This window comes from Trichosurus vulpecula, chromosome 3 (assembly GCF_011100635.1).
Source record: "Trichosurus vulpecula isolate mTriVul1 chromosome 3, mTriVul1.pri, whole genome shotgun sequence".
Classification (NCBI taxonomy): Eukaryota; Metazoa; Chordata; class Mammalia; order Diprotodontia; family Phalangeridae; genus Trichosurus; species Trichosurus vulpecula.
The window spans coordinates 264,842,601-264,860,061 of NC_050575.1; the positions used below are offsets into that span (position 1 = coordinate 264,842,601).

General features: G+C 39.1%; 1 pseudogene; it reads right to left on the reverse strand.

The window, feature by feature from the left end:
* Positions 1-6,885: 6,885 nt before the first annotated feature.
* LOC118842473 lies at positions 6,886-15,666 on the reverse strand (annotated as a pseudogene).
* Between the last annotated feature and the right edge of the window lie 1,795 nt (positions 15,667-17,461).

Here is a 17,461-nt window from a genome sequence, read left to right on the forward strand (position 1 = left end):
ACTTTTTGATATTGAGTTATTTGGAAATGTCAAGGTCTTTGGTGGCATTAACTTTCTTTTCTGGGTCTTCAGAAGCTATGTCTGTAGCACCTGAGGAAGGAGTTGATAGGCTGCGTCTCTACCAGGATTGCTTCCTAGGATGATGGTTGAAGGCACTAGACTGGAAGCATTGCTATTCCCAAGGTTCTTGGGTTCAGAGGCTATCTCCACCAGGGTATGAAGGGAGATGGTGGTGAAAGTGTTGGTAATGGTGGTTTGAATTGCCTGGCAGATGGTGTTTCCTGTCTCTCCCTCAGGGTGTCTTCATGCTTCATGTAGGCTGGCTTGGCTGTCCTGTGTGAGGTATTTTATTGGCAGCAAGAACAGTGGTCTGGGAGGTGCTATCAGTCTTAGAGTCCCTGAGAATATCTGAGTATTGATGGCAGTTGGTTAGCAGTGGTTCTTAGTAGTAATGAAGAAGGTGGACCTCCTGTCCACAATAATTTCTCCCCTCAGTGATGGCTGTGGGGTTGAGCCAGAAGTAGGTCTATTGGTTTGAGGGGCATTTCTAATACCAAGGTTCTTGTGTTCAGGGTTCTGGGCTACCTCCATTAGAGTCTGAAGAGAAATGATGGTCAAGATGGTAGTGGTTTGACTTACCTCATGCATGATTCTTGTCTTTCCCTCAGGTACCTTGATGCCTAAACCAGCCATATAGACATCTGTAGTAATTTGAGGAGCATTATTTAGGAAAGAGCTTACCTTCAGAAAATGACCAAATCTAAGAAGTTAAATCTGGGTTTCTTACCCTTTTTTTGTGCTAGGGATCTCTTTGGCCATCTGGTGAAGTCTATGAATTCTTTCTCAAAATCATATATTTTAAATAATAGAAAAAAGAATATATTTGTTAAAGGTTTATGAAAATAAAAATGAAATTTTTCCCATCCAAGTTCAGAGGCCTCCTGAAATCTCTTCTCAGACCCCTTAGAGGGGTACATAGACCCTCACCTAAGCACTACTGGTCTAAAGGGACCTCAGAGACTATTTAATCTTCCCCCACCCTCTACGATATATTGAACCAGTAGCATACAGCTTTTTATCTTGAAGATCTTCAGTGGGGGCAGACTATTATCTAATATAACCTGGTTGGCTCTCTTGCCTACCAACTTACTCTCAGAAGCAAGATTAATAGACTAATTGTTTTGGGAAGAAAATGAGGTTCCTTGTTTCTTTTTGCCCTTGATGGTAGAACAAATCACCCTTTACTTGATCATCTTCGATAATAATCTTAACAGTTGACATTTAAGTAATTTCTTTCATCTATGAAGCATATATTGTTTTTAAAACATAATTTCCTCTAAATGTCCCAAAGAGATTCTGTAATGTAGATGTTAAATCAGATGTAAAATACAGAGATTTTACTTTCTAAATTCAAGGCAGAAAGAATATCTCTTCTTGTAATATATCTCAACAGTATAGCCTTGGATAGAAGAATCAACATACTTCTTATTTGACCCTGTAATCTTATTTGTGTTGTTGTTTTTGTGACAGAAGGCTGTTATACACTTCTCCCATCTTCCATTTCGCAAATGAACATTCTAAACTGGAATTCCCTTTGGCTGTCCTACCCTTGGCAAGGAAATCAAACATTTGCTTACTGTGGCAGTTCTTTGCCCTCTTTTTGCCTTTTCCTTATGGCATTTCTTTTGTATCAGTTACATTTCTTGAAGAAATGGTGATAATTGGAGTCATTCACTACTTTGCAGAATATCACAGTTAGAAAATATGTCAGAGACCATTTAGCCTGATTCTGTATTTTACCAAGAATTCCCTCTACATTGTCTATTAAAATTACTCATTTCCTTTTTGCTTGAATGCTTCTGGTGAGGGAGAACCCATTATTTCCTGAGTTTGCCCGTTCCACTTTTTGATAGCTCTAATTGTTAGGAAGAGTTTTTTTGAGATGTCAAGCCAAAATTTGTCACTTTGCAACTTCTGTGACTTCCTACTAACTCTTCCCCTCTGTGGCTGAGCAGAATCAGTCAGTCAACAAGCATTTATTATATGATCACTATGTGTCAGACACTGAGTCAAGTGCTAGGGACATAAATAAAGGCAAAAACCATGTCCTTGCTCTCATGGAGCTTACCTTCTAAGGGGAGAGATAACATTTAAACAACTATGTATAAGACAGGGTGGGAGGAGAGAGAGAAAGAGAGAGACAGAGAGAGACAGAGAGATTGAGAATGAAAATAAGATCAGAAGGCACTAAAGGAGGGTTGGATGTGAAAGAAGATAGCATTTGTACTGAAGGAAGTTTAGAGGCAGAGCTGAAGAGTAGAAAGCACTTCAGGCAGATAGAAGTACAGCATCAGAAGATGATACCGTTTGAATAGCAACAAATAGGCAAGTACGGCTGGAGCTTAGACTTCATGGAGGGCAGAAAACAGAAGAAGGGAATACGGGACAGAGCCTTGGAGGATACCTGTGGTGAGCAGTGATGACATGAATGAAGAACCAACAAAGGAGACTTAGAAGGAATGGTTATGCAGGTAGGAGTCTAATCAATATCTGAAGACCTCTATCACCTCCCCCCATTTCACCCCATATCCTCTTTTTCTATGTTAAATATCCCCAGTTTCTTTGTCCAATCATTGTATAGCATGAACCTGAGACTTTTTCTTTCCTAGTTGCCCTACTCTGGTCATTCTCAAGCTTGTGACATTTGCCTTTCTAAAATGTGGTAGCTAAAACCAAACACAGAGTTCCAGATGTAGTCTGATCAGAACAGTGCATAAAGGAACATTACCTTCCTCCAACTCTTCATGTGGCCTACAATTTCTTGGCTGTCTTTTCACACCTTTAATATGTACTATGCTATAGTCCACTAAAATCCACAGATCTTTAGATAACCTTTTTTTTAGCCAAGCTTCCCTCATTTTATTTGTGAAGTTGATTTTTTTGAACCCATGTATAAGACTTTATGGGGACAGCTAGGTGTCTCGGTGGATAGAGTGCTGGGCCTGGAGTCAGGAAGACCTGAGTTCAAATCCAGCCTCAGATACGTACTAACTATTTGAACCTGGAGAAGTCATTTAACCTCTGTTTGCTATCATCCACTAGAGAAGGAAATGGCCAACCATTCCAGTATCTTTGCCAAGAACACCCTATAAGGGGTCATGAAGAGTCAGACACAACTAAACAACATCAATCAGACTTTACATTTAAACCCATTAAATTTAATCTTAATAGATTTCACCTAGCAACAGAACTAAGCATTGAAGAATCTAGTACAGTGTCCCAGACCTCTTGTATTTGACACGGCTTTCACATTCTAGGCCTTTTTCTTGAAGAAAGTATTCATGATAATCATGTGTGTATATTTATGTTTCTCTCTTTTTTTAATGTTCTATTTTTGTAAAACACATACTTTGAAACAAGCCTAAAATTATTTAAAAAAATATTTCATGCTCCTTTCTTTGTCTATCAATCATTTTTATTTTTTGATTCTTTATCTCCTGAGCTTTATTTTTCTACCAGTGTTTCTTCCCTATCTGATCTTATACTGAGTATTTAATATTCTTCCGACGTGTTTTTTTTTGTCATTTTCAGACTTAAGCTGTCATTCATTAAGCCATCTTTCTCTTCTTAGTCTTTCTTTTGTTCCTTTTTAATCTCCTTGGTCTTAATCTTTTCCTGTTAGATATTTGCTGCCTTTCTTTGAATTCGTTCCATTATTTTAGCTATGATTGCTTTTTATCCTTTCACTCCCTTTTATATTTTTTTCTCCTCTTCTCCCTGCATCTTTTCTTCCTCAGTCAGTTTTCCTTATTCCCTTTCTCTTTCATTGAATGATAGAGATTCATGAAAACTCTGAGCTTATCAGGCTTTTGTAATCAACCTTTAGCCAGAAAATGATGTTATAGTCACTTCTGCCTGAGAAACATTGATTGGCAGAGTTAATGGCAGCAATTACTGAGGCTATGCAATGACCCAAGAATTTAGAGCAACTTATCTCCACACAAGAGCTTCGGAATCAGTACTTCATCCATCTCATTTTCTCAGAATGGTGAAATTTTCCACTCTGACTTTTCATTATTGGTTGGGTGCTAACAATGTATTCAGGGCAGTAAATTAACTAGAACTCAATTATTTTTCCTCTAGGCAGACTCTACCAAATGCCCACAGGGCATTTATCTAGGCAACCATGTTAAGCCTATTCTAGAGGCTAACTGGAAGAGTGGCAATTAGCTTCTGTGTTCTGCTTCTGCTCTCACTAACCCATGGGGGCTATAAAAATATTAGAGATGAATGTCGAGTGTGAAAAGCCATTTTAACCAAAATGGGCATGGGATCATAGATTTAGAGTTGGAAGGAACTTAGGGGCCATCTAGTCCAACTCTTCTCATTAGTGGAGGAAACTGAGGCCTAGAGAGAGTAAGCAACCTGCCCAAGGTTATGGAAGTAGTAAATGGTCAACCTTGGATTTCGACCTCTTCTCCCAGGTTACATAGTTCCAAGTGAAATAATCAAAGATGAAAAGTTGTAGGTTATCACATTCTGTTTGCCGTAAATAAAATCTAGCAATACCCCATATCAACTGTAGAGCAACTTACTTTTTAATGCATTTGGTAATCAATCCTAATGTTAGAGTACTGTACGTTTTTTATTTGAGAAAAGCTGCTGCTATGTACGGACATAGATTGTTATAGGATCAAAGTTTCACTTATCTTTTTAGTCTTCATGTTGTTTCCCTCCTACCTGCAATGTCCATTCCAGTCGAACCAGCCCCCTAGCCACCCCACATGCATAACACTCCTACAAAAGTGATTTCCCCAGGACTGGAAAGCACTCTTTCTTCATCTCTGCTTAGTAGAATCTCTAGATTATATGGAAGCCACAATTTAGGCACAGCTTCCTACTTCCTCAAGTCCTTTCTTGATCCTTCCTTATCTTCCCCCGGTTATTTGCACTATCTCACTCTTGAAATTACATTGTACATATTCATTTGTATAAACGGTGTGCCCCTCCAGAAAAATGCAAACTCCTTTGTAGCCAGACCTTTGCATATAGAAGGTAATTAATGTTTGCTGAATTGAATTGAATCTCCTCTCTTCTGCAGATATGTTCCAAATCCATCTTTTTTTACCCTGAAAAGACTGTTTAAAGTATGGCTATCAGATTGATTACTGTGACTGAACTGGCTAATCAGCATGTTCAAACAACTTGGTCAGATTATTAATTTGATTGGCAAGTCATATAGAAAATGATAGGATGCATCATTCCAGGGTCAGTAGACCATAAGACACCGGAATTGTAATTTTGAAGAAATAAAGGAAGACTATTTTAATGTGAATGAAAAGGAATAATTTCTGTTATTATGGGAGAAAGCGAATAGTCCGTTTTGATTGGAATGGAGAATAAATGAAGGAGAGTCATGTGAAATACGGCTAACAGTTTAAGACTAGATTTTGGAGGGTCTTAAATCCCATGAGAAGGTCTTTTTTTAATAGTATATTCTATAGGCAAATTACTGACACTTTTTGAGCAAAAGAGTGACACAATTAAAAATAGTCTATTAAGAAATTGAAGTAGGCAGCAGTCTGGAGTAGGAATTGAAGAGGGGAGAGACTAGAGGCAGAAGACTAATTACTATATCAGGTTGTTAAAATAGTTCAGGTGAAAAGTGATAACTTGAATTAGAATCGTTGATTAAACGAAAGTAGGAAAGTGGGAACAGGGATATTGTGGAGGCAGAATTAATGAGACTTGGCAACTACTTGGATGGAGTGGTTGAAGGAGAGAAGAAAGTGAAAGGTTTCCAGCCTGGGTGATTGGGAAAGTTCAACAGAATTAGAGAATGTAAGGGAATATCATTTGGGAGGAGAGGGTGACGAGGAGAGCATGAATCAATACACTTCATTAAAGTATTTCTCTTTCTTTCTTTTCTTTTATTTATATTTATATTTTTTAAAGAAAAACAACCTTTTTTGTGAAAAATAAAAGCAGAAACTGAGACCTCAGATTCCAGAAAACTCCTGAAAAATATGTCTGTTTCCTTAAAAAATACAGTTATGTCTCTACCACACCCTTTCCCTCCCCTGTTTCTCCCCTCCCCTTCTCAAGAGCCCTTTCTTCTAGGTATTTTCCTCTTTTCCCCATGACCCCTCCCCAATCCTTACTACTTCTGACTTTCCTCCTTCTTTTACCTCTATTTGTTTTCTAGTCTGCTTCCATTCTTCTCCCTTTTTCTTTCATTTTTGTCGCTTTTTATCCACTGAAACAAAAGGCCTGTCTCAGTCCCTCCTCCCCTCCTCCCTAACATGCAAAAAAGACATTCTCTACCCTTTCCCCCTGGGACTTGATAACTTTTTCCTCATAATAGTTGCTTTCCCAAAAATTTAAGAGGTTTTGCCTGTTCTATTCCCACCCAGGATAGGTATAGTTTTGGTAAGATTCCCTCCCAATTCCCACCCACCCTACCTGAACTGAGTTGTCTTTTCTATAGCTTTCTTAACCTATGATAAAACCATCTTCTCCTGTAAATCCCCCTTTTTACTACTTATGCCCTAAATACCATTCTCACCCCGATAATCTACCTATTCCAGAAAAGAGCCTTCCCTCTTCCTGGGCCCTTTATTCTAGAATACAGGAAACTTTTCTTTCCTCATCATCCCAAGGAAAGGTTTGTCAGTCCCCCCAGCAAGGTCTAACCCCTTCTTATTCCCTGAGGAAGACCTGAGCAGCTGTTCTTTTGTAATACCTCTGCCTTTAATCCCAAGATGTATGTCAATTCTCCTGGAAACAAAAAAAAAGCCTTTTCCCCCTTCAAACTTCCTCCCCTTGGGGAAAGAGGATCTCCTCACCTCACATCACACCCTCCCCTAGTTATTATCCCTCCTACAGCTAGTGGAGGAGGGCATTGAGCTCTGACACACTGGCATCAAGGACATTCTCTGCCGTAGTCTTGCCATGCTGCTCTTTGAGGTGGCATCGAATGGCAGGTTTATGGGCAAAATGCACATCACAGTAAGAACAATGGTAGGGTCGAGCCCCAGAGTGAAGGTTGAGGTGGTCATGTAGGGTAGAATTCTGTGTGAAGCATTTGCCACAAATACCACAGGAGTGTGACTTGACACCTTGGTAGATGTTATGTGACGGTTGAGGTTGCTGCTATGGTTGAACTGGTTCCCACAGTGAGGGCACATAAAGATGAAGTGCTGGGCTCTCATGTGGAACACAAGTTTTTCCATACCCTGAAACACTTCTGGGCACTTGGTACACTTGATGTTTTTTAGTGGATTTCCCACTGGGGAGCCCCCCTGGTATAGGACTCCTTACGCCCCCATAACTCCCACTAACTCCACTACTCCAGGACACAGTGGCTGCTGCTAGGGCTTCATCTCCCAGCCCAAGGGTAATGCCCTCCCCTACTTGACCTCCAGGAAACAGCAACAGACCCTGCCCTTCTGTGTCTTCTATAAGGCTATAGCAGGCCATCACCACCCCCTGGGGGGCTGTGCTATCATCAGGGACATCAATAGTTTCTCCAACTTCATTGATGAGGAGTCCACTACTTCCCCCAAGGCCAAGACCCATTCCAAAGCTAAGGTTCCCCCCAAGACCAAGGCTCCCTTCAAGACCAAGGCTCCCCCCAAGACCAAGGCTCCCTCCAAGTCCAAGGCTCCCCCCAAGACCAAGGCTCCCTCCAAGACCAAGGCTCCCTCCAAGACCAAGGCTCCGCCCAAGACCAAGGCTCCCCTCAATGCCTTCAGGGGGCTTAAGCCTCTGTGCCACTTCCAATGCTGATTCCACGTTGACAATGCAGATATCTGACACATCCTCTTCTTCATCCTCTTCCTCTTCTTCTGCCTTTAGCTCAAGATCCTCATTGAGGGGAAATTCTAGCTTCACTAGTCGGAGAAGAGGAGGTGGAGGAGGTGGTAGCGGGGTTTGGGAGCTGGCTTTGGGGTTTGAGCAGGTGGGAGGAGTGACTTGGTAGAGCTGAGCCCAGTCAATTCAATCCAATCCCTCCACTAATTCCATCCTCTTTTAGTCCAATCTTGGGTTCAATGAATTGGCTCATCGAATTTCTACATTTTTCTACCACAAGCTCCATTTGGAGATAGGAAGCAGCAGTCAGGTAGTTGACAATGTCATGGACAGCAAACTCCAGAGCACCAGTATAGCAGGAGTGGAGGAGGTCTACCATGATTCTGGCACTGTGCATTAGTGAGACCTGTAGCTCTGAACTGGGATTGAGGAGAAACTGGTCACGAAGAAATGGGGAGCAGGTTGCCAAGATTACCTTGTGGCCCTGGAACTTGAGGCTGTTGGCCACAGTGGTGACATTGCAGAAGCGCTCTTCTGCCAGGAGCTGGTTCATGTTTCGAAGGGTGGCAGCCTCATGCCCCAGGAGCTGGAATCACAAGACTTCTACTCCAGATGCCATGATACTGGATGTGCTGGGGGAGTTCCCTGGATTGGTTCCACGTGCAGTTTTTTTTCCTTTAATTCCCCCTTGCCCCGCCCCCCCCAAGGGCCAGCAGTACCCACCACACACTGGCAGGCCTGAGTGATGGGCCTTTTATTTATTTTTAACTTATGGAATAAAACAAGCATTTCCATATCATAATATAATAAAAAAGTGATTGCACATGAAACTACAAATCTATTATGTACAACTTGACATTTTTAAAAATATATAATAAACTTTCCCTGTAAATTTCTTTCTTTTTTTCTTCCCTTCCCTCCCTCCCCCGACAGAGATGGCTAAAGTAGTTTTTCTTTCATCTGTTAAGTTTTGTCTGGTTCAAAGGATCATGTAACAACATGTTGGTTCATGCCTGTAAACAAGATATTTTCTTTGTCTTCATAAGTGTTTCCTTTCATTTTTAGGTAAAACATTCAGTGCTGTCATCTTGAATAGACCAGAATATAAAGGTTATCTGTTATTTCTTGAATTTTAAATACAAACAGGGTCAATACCATTGCTATTACAGAGCTGCAATTCATGAATTTTTTTTAGCATTATCAAAACAAATCTTGTTGGGAATGTGACTCTCTCTATATATATATATTCTCAAGTCATATTGAGCTTATTGGTATGTTACAAGATACTTCTTAGTACATTTTTGTTGTTTGGTCATTTCAGTCATGTCTGACTCTTCATGATCCCATTTGGGGTTTTCTTGGCAAAGATACAGGAGTAGTTTGTCATTTCCTTCTCCAGCTCATTTTAGAGATGAGGAAACTGAGGTAACCAGGGTTAGGTGACTTGCCCAGGGTCACACAGCTAGTAAGTGTCTGAGGCCAAATTTGAAGTCAGGAAGATGAGTCTTCCTGACTCCAGGCCTGGCACTATCTACTCTTCCATCTAGCTCTGTGTGTATGTGTCTGTGTGTCTGTGTGTGTGTCTTTACTAAAATGTTTTTTTGTAACATACTAATAAGCTTCACTGACTTCCCTTTTAGGTACTATGAGACAACCTTTTATTTAGACAGCAAAAGAAAAAAAAACAAAAACAAATGATATTTTTAAAATAAAAAAACTTTTAACCAATTAATAAGGGTATAAAAGGCTTATTTCCTGATGTCCACCAAATTGAGCACATAGCCCCCCAGGTATCAATCATGCCTGGGATTCTCTCTTTACTGTTGCATCTGATGGGATTCCCATCCCACTTCAGAAATCATCTCATGAAACTTTTTTTGTTTGTTTGCCCTCCTCTCAAAAAAAGTCATCTTGTTTTATGTTTCTGTTTTTGTATTCCCAATTCCTTTTATATAACGAAAGTTTTAATCAATGCTTTTTGAATTGCATTGCCTGTTCTACCACTGGGAGAAAATGTTCTGGAAATTATTCAGTTCAATATACACAGTGCTGGAGAGAAAGCACATATATCTTCATGGCAACTTTACCATAATTTCCTCAAGTGTCTGTGATTTTGGAATAGAGAGGAGAGAGAACCACCATGTAATTTTATTCTATCGATAAGTTAATGCATTTATAGTAGAATTTTCATATAGTAGGAATCTCAAACTAAGGCTTTGTGGGCTAAGGGTGGTCTGTTTCCACAGATTTTAAAATAATTTAAAGATATTTTTTGTGTTCTCTACTGAGTTTATATTTAACATCTCTAATCATGAGATAAGTACCCCTTCTTCTTAGATGCTACAGGAGAGTGGATTGCTGTCATTCATTATCAGCACTTTGTTTTTGTTTGTAGCAGATGAATCTACACCAGTAGAATCTTGGAAACCTCCAATATAATTTTGCAGGAAATTGATTGGAATTTGTCTTGTTGTCTTTCGGTAAAAGCAAAAGCAAAATCTGAAGAAATGAAACTAGACTTCAAGCATTAAATTGGATTTAGTAGTTAGCAAAGTTTTAAACAATCAAAGGCATTTGTTTTGCCACTTTTTCTGGCCTTTGCAGTGTTGACCCTGTTTGTGCCTTCTGGGTGTGGGGAGCATTTCAGGAAGTTGGCCCTCACTCCCACCCTCTTCACGAATGCCGTCTGCACAGACTCCTTACCAAAAGTACTTCTTGGTCCAAGTGGAATAATTTGGTTACCTTACTTTTTCCTTCCCACGCTCTGCCCATCTGAAGTCAGCTCCTTTCCTCTCTACCAAGCCAACTCTTGGTGGCTCGCTCTCTATAAGTAGAATGAGAAGATGTCTATCTTTATCTATATCTCAGGGGGAGGAGAGTAAGATTTCATAGCATCTGCTTTGTACCAGCTACGGTGCTACATGCTTTACAAATATGACCTTATTTGATTCTCACAACACCATGCGAGGTAGGTGCTATTATCCCCCTTTTATACGGCTCAGTGACTTGCCCAGGATCATACAACTAGTAGGTATTTGGTGCTGTACCATACACCTATAATCTTTAATCTAGAAGATGAGGATAATAGATTTGAATTTGGAAGAAGCTTTTTTTTGTTGTGGTGGCTCAGTTGTTTCATTCATGTCTCATTCTTTATGACCCCATTTGGGGTTTTATTGGCAAAGATACTGGAATGGTTTGCCATTTTCTTCTCCAGCTCATTTTATAGATGAGGAAACTGAGGCCAACAGAGTTAAGTGACTTGAGCAGAGTCACACAGCTAGTTAGTGTCTGAGGTCACAGTGGAACTCAGGTCTTCCTGATTCCAGGCCAGGCACTCTATCCACTTCACTACCTAGCTGCCTGGAAGATGCCTTAGAGATCCTTTAGTTTTCCTGTCTCATCTTACAGATGAGGAACTGAGGCTCAGAGGGTTTAAAATGACTTGTTTAAAGTTACACAGGTAGTAAGTGGCAGATCTAGGATTTGAATCTAATCTCACTCCAAATTCAGTCTTCTTTCTATTCCAACCAAGGGTGGAATAAAACCCATTCAGTCATTACTCTATTTTATTTTCCAGTTGAGCACAGTTCTTGAAGAGATCATGTAAATTATATATTCATGTATACCCTGGAAATCCTGAACATTTTCACATATTTATCTAAGTCTAAAAATCTCATCTAGTGCAGTTCAGATAAGTCTGGAAGAAAAGAAATAGATTTTGAAATTTTCTTCTGTACATTTTTGCATATGTTGTAGTATTATGTAGAAATTAGTCAGTATTGACAAAGTATGACTTTCATGAAAGTAAAGTTACATTTAACATCTAACATTTTCAGGAAGACACATTTCATTTCTTTTGCATTTGTAGTAAGGAGAGAGAATGTGATCTGCCAGAAGCTAAGTGATGTGTGTACTTGTATACACATATATACAGGCATGAATGTATATATATCTATGTACATTTATTATTTATGTTATTATTCTAGCATTGTAGGTAAAATCTAGAGAGGAGATACTCATGATAAATGAAGAGAAGCCTAGTTAGTGAGGTTAAGGTTTGTGTATACTGGAATGTATAGGAATGAGGTATTCTGGTAGTCAAACTGTCAAGTTAATGAGGTTTTTATAAGCCTCTGTTTTCCAACATTTTATCCATGGATTCATTCTTACCAGTCTGCATTGGGAGCAGCTGTGCCCTGGCATCACCTTGAAGTTTTAGCTGTAGTTTCCATATTCAAGTTGACAGATCTCCAAAGCTTTGTATGAGGCCGATTGGCCAGAGAAATTAGTTGGGCCAGTTTCTTCTTTTCCTTTCCCTAGTGACTTTTAGTCACATGCCTTCTAACCTCACTCCAGATCCTCCTGTCAAACCATTAGGCAGCAACATTAGGGATCTCTCCTAACAAGACCCAGAGGATAATCAAGAACCCCATCAACACTACAAAACAGATTCCTTTTCTCTTTCCTGTTACGTCCCTACATGCTTAAATTGTAAGAGTGAATAGAGTAATTTCAACTAAGAAGTTGTCTGAAATCAGAATCGTTGGCCGGGGAGCAGTGCCCCATTATTGATTCAGTTGGATTATGAAAGACATGAAGGAGGATGTAGTGCTTTGGAGAGTCATAGCTACAGTTGTTAGTTACAGACCTGTGGCAGATTAATTATAGGGGTGAGGAACAGAGGCAGAGGGAGGGATAGACAGAGAAAGCAAAATTGGAAAGAAAGGAAAAAAAACCACATATCTTCTTTTTTTCTACCCAAAGTTGAGTCTTAGAGAATAGCTAATGCCAGGAAGTTACTCTGAAAATGATCTCTCTGACAAACGACCTCAGATGGATATGTCTAGAAAGCTTTGGAAGACTAGAAGCCACAGACCTCGTTCTTTCCTGCCTTTCCAAGGTCCAGAATTTTAGTCCATAAAAGGCTGCTTTCTCTGGGGTGCTCAGTACTAGTCTGTGGATACTGTACCACAGAATTTTGTATCTGAGCACAAACTAATTCAAACCATGGCAGACTGCACTTGTGTTAAAGTGAGAAACCTTCCTGGATTAGTAGAGAGCGAGCCTAGAATCTTTGTGTGAGAGAGCCAAGGATAGTAGAAAAACAGCTGTTTGTCTGAGAAAGCCTACCAACGCTCAGCTGTACTGATTCAATCCATGTTCAGTTTCCTTCTGCTTTTCTCTGCATCTGTTTGACAGTTGTGGAGACTGAAGGACATATCACTTTTTGAACAAGGTTCCAGATGAAATATAGCTGTAACCCTATTTTAACATTACTTTATCAGAAGAATAGCTAAAATTGGGATTAGTATTTTCTGAAGACTTCTCTTCCCAAGGAAAGTATCAGAATATCAAAAAATTCCAACCCATATGCCTACTTTCCCATCTATATCCATTTTTTTTCTGAGAATAATCTACCATATATAGTGAGGACTTTCTCCATGTGGGCATTAGTAGGGAAGAGGAAGACATTCATAAGCAATATTACACAAATGATCACATTTATCACATAATTTACTGAAAGATGATGTTTTCCTCCTCTAAAATGACTTGGTGAGACTTGGATAACTTCTGAGTTCTACAGTGTAGCTCTTTATCTGTTATCCTTTAATCACTCTTGTTCTCTTATTCTACCCATTCCATCCCACCCAGGCTAATCCTCCTTCTCCACCCCCCCAAAAAAATTAAGCTTAAGGGGAAAGAATATTAGGCAAGCACTAAAAAAGACCTAGTTATCTAGTCTTACCTTTGTTCCTAATCTTGAACAGTTTAATTTCTCAACTTCAGTTTTCATAATTGCAAAGTGGGAATAATACACTGATTTGTGTCAATTAATGGAGTTGTGAGGATTAAATGAGATAATATATGTGGAAGAAATTTGAATTTGAAAAGCATTATGTAAATATTAATTACTATTAGTATCATCATCATCATCATTTTACAAGTGACTTTCTGGAAGGCTGAGAAAATTTGATCTCAGAGGTATGGTTGACTAGTTAGTGATTTGTGGTCTGTGTTTCTGGATGGTTTTCCCAGAATGAGTCACTGGGAAAATTTTGTGCATTAGGCCAAGCTGTAACTGAAAAAAAGTTTTAGTCTTAGAGTATACCAGAGTATTTGTTATGGATTACTCTTACAAGATCATCAACAATTGAAAGAAAAAGAAAGGCAGAAATCTACATGGGGTCTATTTCTGCTAACTGGAATACAGTTCAATGCATGACTTAAAAAATTTAAATTGTAAAATGACCTCAGATGCTTTTAAATGTAAAGCAAAATCACACATGGAATAATAATTAACTATTCCAAAGGAAGGACATTGGTAAATTGCAGAGTACCCAGAAGCAAATGTCCAGGATCTTAGAAGGGTCTTAATAATGTTTTATGAAGGTTGGTTGAAGTAACCATTGATATTTATCCTGGAGAAGAAAAATCCTTGGGGATTGGGACTGGAACGTTAGCCTTCAGCTTTTTGAGGGATTAGATTTATTCTGATGCCATAGAACTGGTAGAAATGAGTACAAGTTGCATACAATCAAATTTAGGCCTGATGATTTCTTGTAATTAGAAGTATCCAAAAGTACAACAGGATGCCTGGGGAAAACACTGGGTCATTGTTCACTGGAGGTCTTTAAGTAAATGATTACTTGCTTATGTATTTTGTAAAGGTACAGATTGAATTAATTGTCCTTTATGGTCATTTCCCAATCTCAAGTACTGTTTCTTCTGTGTCAGTATGAAATATTTTAAAAGAACTACTCACATAAAAAAACCCTGACTCCCCCCCTCAAAGAAAAACCTTCAACAAACCCCCTAAAAAACACTTTTATCCCAAAAGTAATATCAATGTTAGAATTTTTCAATATATAATTGAAAATAATTAGTGTGACTAAAAGCAGTATATGTACTGCTTTCCATTCACAGCAAATTCATGGCATTGCCTTATTTTGCTAGACAAAGATTTTATGTGTACTGCAGGTTTTTGTTCTGGCATAGTGGAGACAGTGGTAGGCTTGGAGACAGGTAGACCTGGGTTTTGGAACCTGTTTCAGATGCTTACCAGGTGTGCCCCTGGGCAAATCATGACCTCTCAGCCACACGTCTTCCATCTCTAAACCAAGAGATAGCAATGTCACAAAAACCAAGATAAGAAAGAGAGTACCTAGGAAGAAGTGGGGGCCAGCAGTGTGAAATGTTAAGGAAACCTCAGGCAAGATAAAGCCTTCATCATACTTGTACAGAGTATACTCAAACAATCAGAAATTCTGCTTTGAATTGTGAATAATTCAAGCACTTGGCACGGTGCCTTGCACATAGTAGGGACTTAATAAATATTGATTAATTGAATAATTCTATAACTGTCATCTCCATCAGGATGGGCATTAATTTAAAATGTGGTACAGCTAGAAGAACAGAGGCTTGGGGTCAGAGAACTTGTATTCAAAGGCTGCAGTTACTACTTGGGTGACTTTGGGCAAGTTTTTTTAAAACTTTTTTTGAGGGGGAAGAGAGGGCAATTGGGGTTAAATGACTTGCCCAAGGTTATACAGCTAGTAAGTGTGTCAAGTGTCTGTGGTCAGATTTGGATTTGAACTCAGGTCCTCTTGACTCCAGGGCCAGTACTCTACTCACTTAGCCGCCCCTTGGGCAAGTTTGTTTTAACCTTCCTACACTTCAGTTTCCTAATTTGGGGAATAAAGTTGAATTTGTTAGCCTCTGAGGTTCCTTTCTGCAAAATCCATGATAATCCTGGCCAAATGAATACTAAAGGAAACCCTGTGGGGGAGGCACAGAGCCTCTCCTCTATAAGGCCAGTATTTATGTCTAACCTGTAATGTCTGCTGTAGGCATGGTCAAGAGTATCAGTAATGATTCCTAGAGATGTCATTAACAAGAATGCATTATTGCCAAGCCTTTTCATGTTTTCTCTGTCCAAAACCTCAGGCTGGCTTCGCATATGAGACTTTCTTTTCTTTTCTTTGCTAATATATATTTATTGATGTATTTTGTTTTTATATCACCTACATTTCCCAACATATCCATCCCTAACCCCCTAGCAGTCTTTTTTAGGGATATACACAAATAGAGGGGAACACAAACAAATGAGGGAAAATACCCAGGAGTAGTAGATACCATTCCACCATCATCACCACATTTTTCAAGATAAGTTTTCCTAAAGGAAATAATGTTATCAACCTATAAATCCCATAAGTCCTCTTCTTCAAAATCTGCACAAAATTTTCATCTACCAGCTTTCCCTTTAATTAAAACTGTTTTCCTTCAAGTATAAGCCTTTGAGATAAACAGCTATTTCTTATTCCCCTCGCTTAGCTCATCATAGTGTCCGCTGAACACTTGTTGGTTGAATTACATTGCATATTTAGTTTTATTGTTTTCTGCTCAGTTTATTTACTAATGTTGCAATATTATTTTCTGCTATTGTGACTTTTTTCAGTTACATTATGAGTTAAATATCAAATATTCATGGATTGGCCTGAAACTCAATAACCAATTATTTTGTTGTTGTGATTGGAAAATACATTCCGTCTTTTAAACAATTGCATTAACAACACACTTTTGGAACATGATCAATTTGCCAGTTGAATATAGTTGTTGTTAAGAGACAAAATAGGGACAGATATCCAGAAATCTGAAAGAATATTTTTTTTTGGTTGGAAGGAACACCTAAAATTAAAATAATAATAATAATAAAGGGCACATTAACAGATAAGAAGTAGGAAGCCATGGTTTTCTTAGAGGTTTTTTTTCTGGCTTGAATGAAGGTAGGTACTTGGAAACATTTACAGATGACTAACAGATCTATAGAGGGAACTCCATTCTCTCCCATGGTTTCAGTCCTGAATCATCAGTTCCTTATTGGAATTTTACATCTCAGGTTTAACATATCCAAAATAAAATAATTTTCTTACCCCTCAAACCTTTCCTTCTTCCTGATTTTACCATTTCTGTTGAAGGTATCACCATCCTTTCAAGCTTCCAGATTTGTTATAGGGGATGTAGAAAAATTCGGAACACTAATTCATTGTTGGTGGAATTCTGAATTGTTCCACCCATTTTGGAGAACAATCTCGAATTATGCCTAAATAATTATTAAACAGCCTATACCCTTTGACCCAGCAATACCACTACTACATATGTTTCCCAAGATGATGTATTGGTAATTAAGGTGGGACATTTTTACTGTTTTAGAATGCTAAACTAATTAAGTGCCTTTGATATAGTCTTACCAGGTGCAACTTCCAGGCACACACCCTTTTGCTAAGTAGGTGTAAAGCCCCAGGCTCACACCCTTTTGCTGATTAGGTGTGAATCCTTTGAGCCCTGAACAGAGTATAAAAACTCAGAAGTTAGCATTTTGTTTGGGGCTCTTACTCACTTGAGGAATGTTGGTGTGGAGACTCTGGGAAGCCATTGTTAAGAGCCCCCTAGCTTTGAAGAAACCCAGATGTTGTGTTTGGGGGCTCTCAGTCACTGGAAGAGTGGTGTGGGACTTTGGGCAAGCCGTTGTAACTGCCCCCTGGTTTTGCTAACCCAGACCCATTGGTTCTTTGGTAACCATGAATTGTGATTTGGTCTGTCTATATTGTCTCTGCAATTTATTTGTATTTGCTCTGAAGTTCAGGTT